Genomic DNA, 16071 nt, shown 5'->3' with positions numbered 1-16071 from the left:
CTGCCAAAAGTAATAATAGACCCACACCATGAAGCAGTTGTAATAAGACGATCTTATTGAAATAGCAAAGGTCTGGCAAGGATTATCAGTGGTATTGTCACACTTCACAAGCAGCCAAAAAGTATTTCCTGAGTTATGATCTATTCATATGTGAATTTAGGCTAAAAAATAAATTTTTCCCTGTAAAACCATATTTCTTGGTCTCCTAGGGAAGCCACAAGTGATCTCCTGACAACCTTGTGTAGGGATTTGGGTGTTTGTTGCCCCCTGAATGCCATTCCAGTAAAAAACATTTCCAGTTCCTGCTGTAATGATCAGCAGCTTAAAAACATGAATCCAAAAATGGTAAAAGAATAACAAAAAAGTGTATAGTAATTTTTCATTTCTGAAAGCCTGAAGGTGCAGGGAGCCAAGTGTCAAAGAGCGTATACCGTAAACTATCCTAGGTGTTTCCTTAGTTGGACTGTAAATTCCAGAAATGCAAATATTGCATCCATCTTATGTAGTTTGAACTTAGAAGTGGATCTAGTATGTAACAGGTGCTCGAAAGTATTTGGTAAATGCTTTAATGAGCCATCTAGCCCCATGTTGTCTACATGGCTAAACTGAAATAGGTGGTAATATTACATTTTCTTCAGACTCCTTATCTTCAAAACAAAGGGTGAGTCTCAGGGCTTGCAAACTAAAATGCTTTGTGTGGTCTGGTGATATTAAAGTAAGTGTGGAAAAGCACCTGATAGAATGCAGGAAGGAGTGGTGGGGACTGTGGACTGTGACTAATTAGAGAGGTGCTCCAAGGGATTTATACACAATCTTTTTTTTTTTTTTTAAACACTAAGCACACCAAAGAAACCTATACCCTGGAAAATTAGTTCATCCTTCAGGCTGCTTGTCTATGACACTTAGTAGTGATAATCCAAGTCCTTTCCAGCACTAACATTTTTGGTTGTGTGAGCCCAGGCACTTTCGGAGTATTGCTGCCTTATCCACAGCTTGGCTGCTGTCAGCCTTGTTAATTCCTGATTTTTTTTTTATGAGACGTTTAAAAAGGTGTGCATGTAATTTCAAATGACTTTGTTGTTATCAAGGATGCCCATCTCACTAGTAACTGACTTTGAATCCTAGATAATACTATTTATATCCAATTCTGGACATTAGGTCAAATGGCTGAACTGTTGCTTATTCACTTACATGCCAGACATAAGGTATCACTAGATCTAGAAATGAATTATCCCTGGTGGGCTCTCTTTGACACATGGCTCCAGGAACTCATCATTTAGATGTCAGTCATTCCTTCCTCCTGGCTCCAATGTCTTGCAGGTTTCCTGACAACAATTAGGGGGCTAAAATCACTCATAATCACAATCACACCTGCCTTCCTTATTGGCTCACAGGCAATTTACTTCTCTCAGCTCTTCTGTCACATAACAGACCCCGGGTGTTACTTTTCCAAACTTCAATTATAGACATTCAATCTGACAGCTTCCCTGAAGTCATTATTCTGCCCCTATTTTCTGATATCGATCCCAAATGTTTGGGTAAAAGTGGAAAAAAATGCAGTCAGCCATCCAGATGTTTAGGAATATCCAGATGTGTGTTGTATAGAGACATGCCTCTGGGCGATGGTTGTGATTCTGTAGGGTTTGAGGTTATATTGAATCAGAAAAGAAATTTTCTACCACTTGCCTCCCTTTGCGTATCCAAAACTCATTATATCTGCTAAGAGGAAGGTCCATCTACATCTGAGTTACCGTTCAGCCACTCACAAGACGTGACAGAAGGTTTAGGATTTTGGGCTTCCTTCTACTTCCCCAACTGTTTTCTGGAACAGGACTGGAATAGCTTTGACATTTATTTTCCCACTGATATGACTCATGCTGCCAGTTCTCTAAGCAGGCAAAAGCAGGTACTGTCATTTTTTTTTGAAACAATTTTCTTTCTCTGTTACAACGACAACGACAACAACAACAACAACTACAACCACCAATTCCTGAATATCTAGAATGTGTTGGGCACTCAGTCAGTGTCTATAGATATATTATGGTATTTAACCTTAAAAAAAATTAGGGTGCTGATTTTGGTTCCAGGGTTATAGAACAAAGAAATCCAATCCATATCAAAGCTTACTTTCCTTAGATGGCACATAAATGGCCCATATGGAATTCAAATGCAGTTCTGATTCCAAATAAAAATATTAACAACAATAGCTGTATGTGTTACTTTGCTATAGGTTAGGTCTTTGGCACACATTATTCCACTTAACCCCTGCAATGACCTGTGAGTTACCTGTGTTTTTTCCCCACTCTGCAGATGATCTATTATTCACCTATTTTTATTTTAGTACCTTCCAAGACTGTGTCTCTGTGAGTCTACCTCAATTTTCATACTTTGTCCTTTTTTAAATTAAATTTAATTTTTTTGAGAGAGAGAGTGAACGAGAGAGAGAGAGAGAGAGCATGAGCAGGGGATGGGGTGCAGAGGGAGAGGCAAGCTCCCCGCTGAGCAAGAAGCCCAGTGTGGGGCTCAATCCCAGGATCCTGAGATCATGACCTGAACTGAAGGTAGACGCTTAAACGGCTGAGCCACCCAGGTGCCCCTCATACTTCGTTCTTAATTTCCTCCAAGTAAATACTGGTTTTGTCAGTGTCTCAATACATTTTTTTAAATTTAATGGGGTACTTAATGCATGCCACATATTGCTTGGGTTTATATGGACAATTCAAAGAGATTAAACTTACTCTTGGTAGTATTTATTCATTCTTCAAATCTTTCCCTATTTAGCATTCCTATAAAACTCTGCTTTGTGTAAGACGGTCTCCCCTTTGAGGCTTCTGCTTTGTATATATAAACAAAAAAGTGTGTTAGAGATAACAGCTCATTGGGAATCTGAAAGCCAGCTCATCTCCTGATTAGCTGTGTGATCTCAGAAAATGAACCCAGACTTTCTGAATTTTAGTTTACTGACTTGTAATATGGGCATATGATACTTTCACACACACACACACACACACACACACACACACACACACACGATGTTTGTAAGAGTAGATTAAGAGTGAACATACCTATCATGTAGCAGTTGTGTAGTAGATGCTACTTCTTGCCCTAGATGGCATTCCCATGCATTCAGTCTGGGTCCAGAAGGCATCTATCCCATTGTAGAAACGTCTCCTGTTCAGTCTCCATCCAAACAGGAATGGTTTAGTAAAGTGTCTGATACAGTATCTGGAACTCAATTCACATTAGTTCTTCCTTTATTTCCACTCTTTGCTTCTAATTTTTGTAACCTGCCCATGATGCTGGAGACATTGTAAGTGTTCCAAAAAATCCTGTCTATATAGATGAAATATGCAAACCTGGGAACTATGCCCTGTGTGTTTTTAATCCTTAAAAAATTCTGTGAAATGGGAGCTATTATCTCCATTTTAGTAATGAAGAAACTGAGGCCAATAGTTAATGCAAAGCCCTATGGCTACAAGTTAATGATTTCCAGATGCTCTGGGTTTTTGCTCTGGTTTTCCTTTCTTATTCAAAATCCCCTGATCTTCTGAATATGTAAATACATCACTCTTCATTGTAAACATACCCCAGCTGATTCTGTCTTTAACATTTTGATATTTTATCATGAATTTTCATATTAATTTAAATTGAAACAACTATTGCATTAGATATTATTTATATTGCTTACTGAGTTTTTTTGGCACCCTTAAATTTGGCACTTGGTGAGTGAGGCACTCATGTCTCCTTAGTTCTGACCCTTTACATAATTCCTCACGTCAATGGTCAACTATCATATCTTCATGTACTGTTTGTTTTATTCATTCATTTAGAAAATTGCTTACAAACCCATGTTTCTATATAGTCAGAGTTGTTAGTCGTCTTGTAACCTGGTTATAAATAAGTCTTTGCTGTTATGGAGCCGCAGGTTCAAGAGCCCACACTTGAATATTAATGAGTGGGAAATGGATGATTTTATGATTCCTGACCTTTCCGCTTTAATCCATTAGGAAGTATAGATTGGTTAGTAGTTAGCACAACTGGGCAAAAGCTGTCTAAGTGGAAAATTGATCCTGGTAAGTGCACGCATAGTGGTTCCACCCATTAATGCTTCCTATTTTAGCATTTTGAACTTTTGCTCAAAGATACCTCAAATTCCAAGTTCATACCCTCTTGTGCCAAGCTGAAGGTGTGGGAGACTTGGAGTGAACTGACAGACATGCCATTTTTTTTAACATGTTAATTAAAAGGATGAGTTAAAAGAAATGGCATAAAAATCAGCCCATCAGCACCAGATTCTAGGAAGCAGGCCAGTGTCTCCTCACTCCAGGTCAATTGGTCTCCTCATTGAGAAAGTTTTGCAGATACTTGCAAATATCAGTGCAAGGCCCATTTTCTTTGGCTTCACAAGAAATTCCAGGCCTGGAATCTCTACTTCACTGTTGAGAGCCTGACAGCCAGAGGGAACGTACTGTGGTCCGGTAGAAAGACTTGGGGGACCTGAGTTCTCAACCTAATTCTGTCTCACTCACTATCTTTGTCTGGGCTTTAATTTCCCTTTCGTAAAAGTTAGAGGATTGGATTGGGTGATCTTTAAGGACCAACCCTCAAACTCTATGATCCCCTTGAGTTCCCACTCTAGCTAGAGTTTAGCTCCAGATCTGCCTTTGCACTAGATAAAGGTAGCAAACAGGTTTCATCTCAAGTATTAAATCCAATTAATTGATAACATCTGACTGGAGATCTGTGTTGAGGGATTTCTTATGACACATCTAGATTATCCAAAAAAGACAATTCTATAATGTCCGCACAGAGTAGAGTGGAGTGAGACTGGGGATGGGGTCACAGCGGTTCCCCAAACACGTTGTAATTATCTTCCTTGCACTAGACTGGAAGCTCACTGAGGTAGGAACTCCTGGTATCTAGCTCAGAGTCTTGAAAATAACAGATGTTCAATAAATGTTGAAGAATCCTAAAGGAATGAAAGACACCACACATGTTGCCCTAAGAGCTAAATATTAGAGAATACAGGGCATTTATTTGAATGTCTCTTTGCACAGCACAACATTTACCTGCTGCAGTTCTCAATAACAATAAGGTGATGTTTGTGTAAATGATGAATTCTGTAGTAAAAGGAGTAAGAGGGAGTATGACATGGTTTCTGAAGTCAAAGTGCTTGTGTTCAAATTCAAGGCCCGCTGCTTGTTAAATGTTATCCTTGGGCAGGTTCCTCCACTTTAATAAGTCACAATTTCCTCATCTTTAAGCTGGAGATAATAATAGTACCTAAATCATTTTAATGAGTATAAGGACTAAATAGAGTGGGAGTCCATAGTAGAATACCTGCCATATGTCATATCAAGTATATTACTTATCATAATTATTAGTTACTGTTTCACTATGAAAATGTATTACACACTACGCAGAAGCCTAGGACACTTCATGTATTCATAGTACTTCTAAGAAAATCAAGGTTATTGTGAGCAGAAATAGCAAAAAAGGTCATTATCCTCTTGGGAAGGGGTAAAATGTTGGAAAGGGAAGGTGCAAGACAGAAAGAAATTTAAGTCAACAAGATAGAGCCTCTTGATTATTCCAGAAGATTTCCCAAAGCCCTTTACCTCCTAAGCCTTCTAGATCTGTAAACATTTCCTCTATGCAGACAAGTTCAAAGTGAGAGACACTAAGTGATTCCATTTCTTAGTCCTGGATCTAGGCTGGATTACCTTTTCAGAGTTACGTATGTTCTTATTTAAATGATTGTTTCCTTAAACCCTTTGTGCCCATCAATTTTTTAAAAGACCATAATCCAGGGCTTCCTGGGTGGCCCAGACAGTTGAGCATCCAACTTTTGATTTTAGCTCAGGTCATGATCTCAGGGTCCTGGGACTGAGTCCCGTATCAGGCTCCCCACTCAGTCAGGAGTCTGCTTGTCTCCCTCTCCCTCTGCCTCTCCCCCTTGCTCATGTCCTCTCTCTCAAATAAATAAATCTTTAAAGAAAAAAACAAGATCATAACCCAGGCCAGAGAAAAATCACAACAGATGCTTACTTATGGCCTAGTAAGATTGTGGATTCCTTTACTATTTTATGACCATCAATTATGCACACCACATGGAATATATAACTTCTGCATGGGATGTTTGAAGGGAGCCATACAGAAATGTTTGGACTAGAGCAGTAGTATGGGTAACACAAGAAGGAAAGGAAAAAATCGTGACCTAGGTCATAAAGTTGACTGGTTGGCTAAGTTATTGTATATCAAAATACAGTGGATAGTCAGTATGTTCATCATCTCCTTTTACCCTAAATCTTATGACCATTATCAATACTGATAATACTCTTATTTCTCACATTCAAGTCAAGACAATATTTTCACAACTTCTTTCATAACCATCTTGCATACTCCCTTCATTTGCTAAGTATGAATTAATTTTTCCCCACTTATTGACACACAACACACATTCAACATGTATCTGTAGACTCTCTTCTGTATGTTAAGTACCTTGGAGGGACTGTGAAAGACATTAAAACGAACCAGACATTGGTCCTATTCCCAAGGATTTTACTGTCTAATTAGTTTAGTATAAAAGGGGCTAAGATCAGCCTGGATCATTATAATATGGAGTTAAAAGTAATCCAGGATCTAGAGATTTGGACATGAAAATATGAGTGAGAAGGAAAGGAGGAAGGGAGGAGGACAAAAAAGAAAAGCAAGATACATTTAGCAACCACTATATAACAGGCGCTGTTCTAGCCACTGAACCACATTTACATCTATGAGTACACCTACACCCCTGTCTGTATCTATATAAATTACAGGTACCATCCACATTGTCATATAAAATGCATATGCATGAGCAAGTTTAATATTTCTATATTACAAATGAGGAAACTGAGGGTCAGGTGAGCTAAGCAGTACATTTAAAATATATTCTTAGAAAAAGGGGAAAAATGACAGTAAAATTATCTCTCTGACTCATCTCTCCTTTGTTTCCCTGGCCTCCATATCCTTCTCCAGAATAGTTACTTCCATTTATTAAATGTCAGGTCTGTGTTAACCTCTTTATACATATTATACTACTTAATGAGCTGTGATTGTCCTTCCTCATTTTGTAAGTGAGAAAATGGAGACTCGGGGAACTTACAAGGAAGGGCTTTAAAATAGGACTCCAAATTAAGTCATTCTCTGTTACATCATGCTCTTTCTCCATAATCTGAAAATATATGAGTATACAATGCATACATACATATATATATGATGATATTAGTATCTATCATGTATCAAGTTCTCATTTTGTGTTCTTTTTTAAACTAAGTTCTTTTCATATATGATAAAATTTTATCCACTTGAAAACCCCATGATAAAGGTGCTGTCACTTTTCCCATTGCATTGATGAGAAAACAGGTTCAGAGAAGTTAAAAAAGTTCACTGAAGGACATGTAGTAGGGGAATGGCCAAGCAGGGCTATGTATGTTGTCAGTTTGGTTTGACAGCCTTCAATCATAAGTAGTTGAGAGAAAAAGAGCTGGAAAAAAGAACTGGTCACACAGCTGAGGCATGTTCTTCTTTGGAAATGGAGTCAAAGAGTTGAAAACCTCATGAGTAAACTTGGCTTCATTCTACCATTAATCCCTTCAAGCTCTCCATGTAACTGCGGTGTATGGGTTTCAGGTCACAGTAAAATAGCTTGAGTGCGTGCTATGAATCCTCTTACCTGATTTCTCTCTGTCTAAAGTCCACATTAACATGAAACTAGAAGAATATCACTGTCTCCCACCAGTCCTGTTAGCCTAGTCTGACACATTAAGCCCACATTTCTGAGAGTGACAGACAATGCTGCCTGTTTGTCTTGTATAAGACCCTGTCACTTTCTCTGCTTATGGAGGCCTGCTCAATGTATTGACAGTCCCCATCACAAAGGTCCACTCTAGTGTGACAGGGCCAGAGTATTCAGGCAAAACTTTTTGCCTGGACATAAGGCCAGGACTCACTTAGTGAGACTTGGGGGTGGAGGGGGTGAGGGGTGAGCAGTATGAGAACTCTGGGTACTTGATCCCTACATCTAGAAACAGTATGAGATCTGGAGCCAGGCAGACTAGGCTGGGAACAAATCTCTGTTCATATATTACTAATCAGATAACATTAGACAAGTTACTTACATTTTTTGAGCTTCATTCTCCTGAAGTATAAAATGGTGATGATACTGATCATTAGTGTAGGGCTTAAATCAGACAATTAATACAGAAAGTGCTTAGCATGTTTCCTGGCACAGAGTAGGCGCTAAATTGTGGTAGATATAACAGTTATCATCTTCATCGTCATAACTCTCTCTATCATCATTCTCATTATTAATAACTTAGGGTATAAGCCAAAATTCCTACACACCCCTTTAGAATATCGGGATCTACCACTGTTGGATAATTTGGTCACAGGCTTGGTGTAGGTTGCAGAAAAGATCCTCTTTCTCAAGTTCAAATATTTGCTCATTCTGGAGGCAAAGGAGAGCTTGCTTTAGAGATTAACATGAGATCCAATTTTAAATTTCCCATGTTGGAACTGGGGATGCTAAATAATGACCTGGAGATTTGAATATCAACATTCCCTAGAGAGGAAGTAGCCAAATGGCATTCTCTATTGCTTTCAGCAAATCCAATTAGTTGAAAGCTCAATTTACAATGAATCATGGGAGGGGCTTATGGAAGGAATACTGAGTAGGAATAAAGAGAGCTATAATCTAGTTGAAATAACACTCATGATTAATATTTGCACTACTCTATGCAGTTTAAAACATATTTCACAGTATTTGATCTTTACAACAACCCTTCGGCCACGTATTTTTATTTTCCTGGAAGGCAGTGCCTCACTAAGCCCAACGACTATATGCTTTAACAATATCTTGGCTCCAACCCCTCTTCTCCCTAACCATAAACATAGTCCTCCTACCTGGTGTGCTGCAGTAGCCTTCTCGTTGGTCTTCCTTTCTCAATTTCACACCTTCCATTTCATGTCCTACCCTTAACACAGAAAGTTCTTTTTAAATCACAAACATGATCATTTCACTAAGCTGTATAAAATCTTTTAAATTCTATGCCTCCAAGTTACCATGATATCTTTCCTCTCTCCCTCCCTCTCTTCATTCCCTTCTTTTCTCCTTCCTCCCTCCCTCCCTCCCTTTCCTTCCTTCCTTCCTTCCTTCTTTCCTTCCTTCCTTCCTTCTTTCCTTCCTTCCTTCCTTCCTTCCTTCCTTCCTTCCTTCCTTCCTTCCTTCCTTCCTTCCCTCTGCGTCCTCTGTTGGGCAAAATTTACCTCGTAAGCATCACCCTAAAGCAGCAATGAGCACAGCTGCTTCAGTTGAGGCTCAGGTAGTGAATCCAAACAGCACTTGTTTGTCCCTTGCTCTCTGCTTTATTTCCTCCTCCCTAATCCAACCAGTCTATGGAACACAGTTTGAAATGTCACTGGCCTGTAGAATAAAGTTCAGACTTCTTACCTGAGGAAAGAGTCTGCATTTAACCCACCAGGCTCTCCGTGAGGAATTAGTCTAAGTTACAAAGGTAATCTGAGACGTGGGCCTCTCACAGCACAGAGCCGAGCTGATGCTTTCGTAGTGGGATGAGGTGAGAGCAGATGGAGAATGGGCGATATATTTACCCTCCAACCTTCTCTTCATCAAATGGACTTCGGCAGTTAACGGGATGAAATATGAATGCTTACACTTTAGAACCTTTGCAAGAATTGTTTTTTTCAACCTAATAGCACAGATACGTCCTGTGCATAATCTCTCTGACTTCCTTGCCTTTCCTGTAGGCTCTCTGCTTTATCTTATACATGTTTTTTTATACCACTTTTTGCTTAACTATATGATATCACATATCATTACATACTGACACTGTATTTTTATGTCTGTTTCCCCTATTAGAGCAAGAAGTATATATTATTCATGTTTTTGATCACCACCACAGTGGTTGACACACAGTAGGTACTCCATCAATATTTGTTGAAATGAAGGCCAGGATTTATTTCACTAATAAACAAAAGTGCAGAAAGCATACAAACCCTGGCTAATAGTGTGTTTGAGATTATAACCTGCAGGAGATAATTCTTTGTTTTACAAAAGGATTTGATTGACAAAGACTGAATTAACAAGCCACTCTTCTCAAAACAAAGCTATCGCATTATGAGAGGTGAGCCATTCCCTCACCAGCAAAATAGATTGATTAAGTCTGAGGCTGCAAATTAATTTTGGAAATGACATGGAATGAGATGATGTGTATGAAAGAGGGAGAGGATAAAGAAGAAACATATGGGCAGGATACAGGGCTTTTTGGCAACTATAAGCTGTGCCCTCAGTAAACTGAGCTTTTGATAAAGAAAATCAATGCATAGCAGCTGAGAGCTGATATATGGGTGGTCACCATAGAAACATCATGACTCTCTGGATAGGTCAAGACTTGACTGTTTCCAAATCAGTATATTATCATATCTGAGGAAAGAATATAGTGTCAATGTGGAGGAGTCCCCTTATCACAGGAAGTATAAAGAGAAAGAAAACTGACAGAGTGGTACGGCAATCCCCAAGGGGCGACACACTGAATCCAGAGAGCATGAACACTCCAGTTGCTACACAGAGCAACTTCATCAAACTTCATTTTAGCTCTGATCAAAAAATCCTTTGTGACAATCTTCACTTCTTTTTTTGTTTATGTTTTCCTTTTTCTTTTTATCTACTTATTTAACACATGTGTATAAAAATGGTCATGGAAAGCATGAGTCCAACAGACTCAGGTTCATGTCCCAATATTATCCCTGACAAAAAAAAATGGGACCTTGTGTGGAACTCCTTTCATATCAGTGCGGCATTGCACCTGCCTTTGAACTGCCTGTTGGCTGGAGAACAGGCCAGAAATACTGGAGAATAATGTCCCCCCAACCCACCCTCAGCTGACCTCAACCAATGACTCATGGAAGGTGGCATAAGAATACCCCAAAGTCCTCAGCCCCTTGTGGGATAACTCTCAGGTATACATTCTATTGACTGCCTTACCCCCACTTTTCCAGTGGGATTAAGTTCCAGTCACCTACAGTGGTCTCTGACTGGATAACACACCCTTTACTGGCTGCTTTCTTGTTCCTGTCTTACTTCCTCAATTCCCCATAGATGTTTCTTAGGATCATCTCCCAAATAAACTACTTGCACCTGAATCCTATTTTTAGGGTTTGCTTCTGGGGCACTCAAACTAAAGAGTGACAGTCTCTTTGAGCTTCATTTTCCTTTTCTGAAAATGCTGACCATGGTACATAAATGCAAGTTGTAGAGAGTTTATAAGATAATACATGCAAAATGCTTAGTACAGTATTTGCTGCATTTGAATACTGTAGACACGTTAGATGTAATTTGCGTTGTTGTTATTAAGAGCTCAATATGTGCTAGATATGCGGATACCTTGTTAGGTGTCGTGGAGAGAAAGATGAACAAGATGCTACCGGTCTCTGTCCACACAGAACTTAGTGTCATGGGAAACATAAGTTAACTAGTATGCCACATTTTAAGTGCTACATCATAAGCATAGATAAATTCTTATGATGTGGAAAGAAGTGTATGGTTCTGTGGGAGCACATACTAGAGTTTAGCCTTGTATTGGGCCTCAGAGAACACTTACAAGGGAGTTGACATTTAAGGAAAGATAGGAACTGGCAAAATGTGTGTGTGTGTGTGTGTAGTGAGAGAGTATTGTAGGTGGAGAAAATCATATGTCAAAGACCTGGATATACAACTGAAAAATGAGAGGGGTTAGAAAGGAGGTAGGAACGAATGGAGAGAGAAAGTCTAGTCATCATTGACTTTGAGGAACAGAAAAAAAATTCTCTTTGATCTGATCTCATATGCATTAAATAACCACCACTTTGGTCCCCAAGTTTGTTTGTTTTTTGGTTTTGTTTTTATTTTATTTTATTATTTTTTAAAGATTTTATTTTTTTATTTGACAGAGATAGAGACAGCCAGCGAGAGAGGGAACACAAGCAGGCGGAGTGGGAGAGGAAGAAGCAGGCTCATAGCGGAGGAGCCTGATGTGGGGCTCGATCCCGTAACGCCGGGATCACGCCCTGAGCCAAAGGCAGATGCTTAACCGCTGTGCCACCCAGGCGCCCCTGGTTTTGTTTTTAATACTGGGAAATCAGAGATGTCTGGTGAGCAAACATTGCCATTTAGCCACTCAAAGGCATATCTTCGCTATTTAAGTGAATACAGTGATAGGTATTCTGATTAAATTTGCACTTGTGTCTTATGCGTCGGGTTATAGCCCAGAAAGTCCTTTGAGCTACGTCAGCTCTGGACCACTAACAGGATAGAGTTTATGGAGCTGAAAGGCTGGGAATGCCAGCCAAAGCCTGGGCCTATTCACAGGGTGATGCCACTCAGGGGAGTCACTGGTAGGTTCTCTTCTTCAGGGGACAGCTTCATCTTGACATCGTGCCCTCACTCTATGTTAGCAAAACATCGATCCTCCACTCCCCTGTTCTAGATTTTAGATCTCTCTCTTCTAATGCCAGGAAATACACCCTTAGCAACTTTAATCAGCTAAGACCATCGATGAACGATCTTGCTTTCTCAAGCCCTGGGCCCTGGAGAAGTCATAAATCAGGCTCCTGCGGTATGGGTGAATTAAATATTATGTGGTAGAGCTCTTTGAACTCATACAAGGGAGAGAGTTCAATAAATGCATGTTATTATTATTGTGTCTGACTGTAGACACTAGGATATCAGAGACCTCTTACTTTTTAAATGTTTTTCTTCTTTTCTTTCTTTCTTCCTTCCTTCCCCCCACCAAGTGGTAATAATGAAACTTATCTGCTTACGGTATTATCCTGGTAGTTTATCTTGCCTTCAATGTTGAGTAACTTCAAAAGCCAATGACCATTGGATCCTCCACTGCTCAGACATTATCAAGAAGACATATGTTTTATTCTTAATTGGGTGGTATGGATTATTTTTCTTTTCAGTATTACTGGAAAGGGGTATGAGTGGATTTTCCAGAATGGTGCAATAAAAATAAAATTTGATTGATTAATTCAATAACTATGGCTAGGAAGCATCTTGTGCAGCAGTGGAGAGGAAATGCACAGCGCCCTCCAGATGGAGTCTACATAACTCACATTTGTTTGATAGACTCCAGAGCTAGATGCTGGCTTCTTGGAGAATAGCTCACTCTTGGAAATACAAGTCAGGTTGAATAGCTTATTTTCCTTACGAGCTTCATCTAGTGAGTTATAACTTCAGGACATCAGGGTATAGATGGCAAATCATATTTGTAAAGCTCTTTAGCAAGTCACTCTTCATTTCTGCCATGATTCTATTGACAGTAGCACTTAGCACCTGCCTGTGGGTGGACTTCAGTGGAGTCCTTACCTGCTGAAGGGGTCACTGGTTCATTCTGCATGTTACGAATTTCAATCAGTTGCCAAGAAACTCATGATGTTTTATGCAAAGTTTTTGTGTGGAAAGGATGACACTAGTTTCTCCAAGATGTCTATGAGTCCCCAAAAGGATAAGAACCACTGCTGTGGAGTTTATACCCATGGACAGGTGGCACTGGAAGGTAGATGACATTTTTAGTTTGTATTTATAAGCCTTACATGACCATTTGACCTTAAATGCCATTTTTTTCCTTCTAGAAACATCACCTAAAGCTTTGACTGGATTTGCAAAAAGTATTAAAGTCTGATTTAAAGGGAGGTCTGTATAAATAAATCAGAGATGGTGTAGATTCTGACTTACCCTTCAGGACTGATTTCAAATGTAATTCCTTCAAATGTAATTTCACTATAACACTTGGCACGTGTGATATACACATATTTATTTTAAATGTTTGTTTTCTGATTACTGTTGGATCTCTTCAAGGGCAGACACTCAGACTTTTTTCAAGATTACTCTCCTGGACCATAGTGTCAAGTAGATGCCATAAAGGTGTCCAGATCAAGTTAGCAGAAAGGGCTCCCATATGATGGGAGCTATATCAGCAGGGATCCTAGGAGGTCAGTGCAGAGTTCTGGGTTAACCATGCAGCTTTATATTGTGAATGACAGCTACCCTGCTACTTTTAGTGAAATCTGGAGATTTACTATTTGTAAAAGGGTGGGAAATGAAGGAGTGGCTGGCTTTAGGAATGACTGGATACAGGACTCAAACAAACTCTTCTCATTATCCCTCTTCTCAGGTTCTCGTTCTCCATTGGCTCAATGTGTTCCCACCACAGAAAGATTTCTCTCCCTGCAGTGGTAAACAGAGCTAACCTTACTCATTGTTTCACATTCATGACTTCCTCTAAATGGGCAACAACTTTTTCAGGTAAGCAGACTAAATCTGCTTTCTTTCATTTTACAAATGAAACAAAATCAGAGGGGTCAACTAGTCTGAATAATGTCACACAGCTAGAAAGCAGTGGACCAGGGAAAGATTTCTTTCCCTGTGGACATGGGAAAGCCTAACTTCAGTATTACTAACATTCTTATTTAAATATCATGACCCCACTATCTGAGTGATAGCAAACAAGTAACTATGGCTTTCTGAGCTTTCTGATAAATAGAAGGCAGAATAATAACTCCATGGAGTAGGTTGATGTATATACAATGTATCTGAAATTTCCTGATATATAGTAGATTGCCAATAAGTACTGACAGAGTCAAGTACATGACCTACCTAGCAAGTGTACAAAACCATGATTATGAAGTGAATTTGCCAACATTTTTTCTTCTAATATTTGCATCCACTTTTTTGTTGTTGTACTTTATTGTACTGTATTTGCCATGCTATTCCAAATAGAAACACGTATCATTAGAAAGGCCTTTATATTCTTTCATGTATCCAAAAATATTTATTGAGCACCTACGCGAGTAGGTGCCAGACCCTGGAGGACACAACAGTAAATAAGTCAGATAAAATCTCTGCTTGTGTGCAGTTTACATTTTATAGGAGGAACACACTACAAGCTAGAAAATCAATAAATGTATAGTAAAATTTTGGGTTAAAAAGATATGGACTGTGGGGGGAAAAGAAAGTGAAAAGACAGAGAAGGAGGAAAAGGTAAAATTTAAGGTCATCAGAGTAATTGTCTCTAAGAAGCTTCGATTTAAATAAAAACCTGAAGAAAAGAAAAGACTGGATGATATGTCAGGACAATAGTTATGGCAGAGGACACAGCAAGTGCAAAGGGTCTAGGGTAGGAGCTGGTTTGTCTTACTCTAACATCTGCTAGAAAAGTGGAGTACATGAGGGGCAATGACAGAAGGTGAAGCTGCATGGGTGTGGCCAGAGTACAGATCATGTGGAGGCCTCGCAGGCCATGGTAAAGTGCGTGCTTCACCTGCTCAGTGCACTAGAAAGCCGTGGAGGCCTCGCAGGCCATGGTAAAGTGCATGCTTCACCCGCTCAGTGCACTAGAAAGCCATGGAAAGAGCCTGAGTAAGGAAGGGACTCAGATGATGTTCTGGGTGATGGACACACTGCAGGGACAACAGTGCTAATGGAGACACCAATCTGGGAGCTATTGGGACTGAAAGATGATGATGGTTTAAACAAGAAGTTCTAGAAGCAGTGAGAATTAATCAGATTTGGGAAATACTTTGTAGGCATTAGCTGACAAGATTGGATGATAGAAAGGAAGACTGTGTACAGATTTTGTTTTAAAATTTTAAATGAATGAAGACAGACATTTAAAAATCTGATTTCTAATCACAGCCAACATTTACTGAGCACTCTATTCCATGCCCTTGTGCGAAGTACTTTATACTCATTATGTCAGTTAATACCAGTCCCCATCACAAAACATTTTTATTTATTTTTTTTAAACCCAGACTCTTTGTAGATCTTGATCTTCTCAACTATGCCCACCCGCCCCCCGGCCCTGCCATTTTCTGCCCTGGGCTAATACTTAAAACTCTTGGCAGATCCAAATTTTAAAACCTTGAATCCCTTGAGTTTCCCAGGGGAGGGCTTCCTTATATACTTGCCCAGGAGTACTTTGTTCTCCCATCCTTCAGATAATCTCTCTGCCCTTCAAGCCTTGGCCTAGA

This window comes from Ailuropoda melanoleuca, chromosome 8 (assembly GCF_002007445.2).
Source record: "Ailuropoda melanoleuca isolate Jingjing chromosome 8, ASM200744v2, whole genome shotgun sequence".
NCBI lineage: Eukaryota > Metazoa > Chordata > Mammalia > Carnivora > Ursidae > Ailuropoda > Ailuropoda melanoleuca.
Note: the sequence above shows the minus strand (reverse complement) of the source record.